Genomic DNA, 1170 nt, shown 5'->3' with positions numbered 1-1170 from the left:
GACCATTTTGTTGGAGAGCCCCAACTTTGCATTGGAGAACCCCAGATTATCATTGGAGACTCCCAGCTTTTCATTCAGACCCCAGATTTTCCTTGCAAACACCCAGATTTTCAATGGAGACCCAAATAAAGTCATTGGAGACCACAGATTTTTTTTTAGACACGCAGATTTTCATTGAAGAACCCAATTTTTTCAGAGGAAATCCCATATTTTCGTTGGAGACTTCCAAATTTTCATTGAAGATCCCATATTTTCGATGGAGACCCCCAGATCATAATTGAAGACCACCAGCTTTACATCGAGACCCCCAGATTTTTATTAGACACGCCATGAAGTTCATTATAGACCCCAGATTTTCTTTGGAAACATACAGATTTTTATTGGAGACCCCCAGATTTTCATTGGAGACCCTCAATTTTCATTGGAGACCCCTATATTTTCCTTTGAGACCACCAGAATTTCATTGGAGACCAACAGATTTTTATTGGAGACCCAAGATTTTCGTTGAAGACCCCAAGATTTTCATTGGAGATCCTAAGATTTTACTTACAGACACTAGATATTCATTGGAGACCCCAAGAATTTTAAAGGCCCCCTAGAATTTTATGGGATATGCCTAGATTTCATTGGAGACCTCAAGATTTTCATTGGAGCTCCCCATATTTTCACTGGAGACCCCAATCTTTTCCTTGGAGACACTAGATTTTCGTTGGAGACCCTAAATTTTTCATTGAAGACCCCAGATTTTTGTTGGAAATTTACAGATTTTAGAATCAACATTTTTTGAAAAAAAATCTGTTCACATTTTTGAGTTTTGAATAAGTAACGGTTAAGGTTTCTTGACCTAAAAGCCTAAAATTCGGCAAATATTATCTAATTAAAACATAATATCTGTGAATTGAGAAATTTCTCTTCAGATTGAAGTTTCTCTAAAAAGTACAAAAAAGGTCCTTTAATGTTATTATTAATGTTATTGTTCCATATAATTCTGGGGAGCACTGTATGTTTAAAACATAATTGAAATGCGAAAATTTTATTTCAAATTTTCAATTAAGATGTTAAAGATGTAAATATTTTTGTTTGTCAACGTATTCAAATAATTGGTAAAATTTAAAATAAGAAAAGAGAATATCATATTACTAGTATTCAATTAGTTTAAATACAATCTAA

The sequence above is a fragment of the Eurytemora carolleeae genome, unplaced genomic scaffold, assembly GCF_000591075.1.
Source record: "Eurytemora carolleeae unplaced genomic scaffold, Eaff_2.0 scaffold625, whole genome shotgun sequence".
In the NCBI taxonomy this organism is placed as follows: Eukaryota; Metazoa; Arthropoda; class Copepoda; order Calanoida; family Temoridae; genus Eurytemora; species Eurytemora carolleeae.
This window is presented reverse-complemented; position numbering follows the sequence as displayed.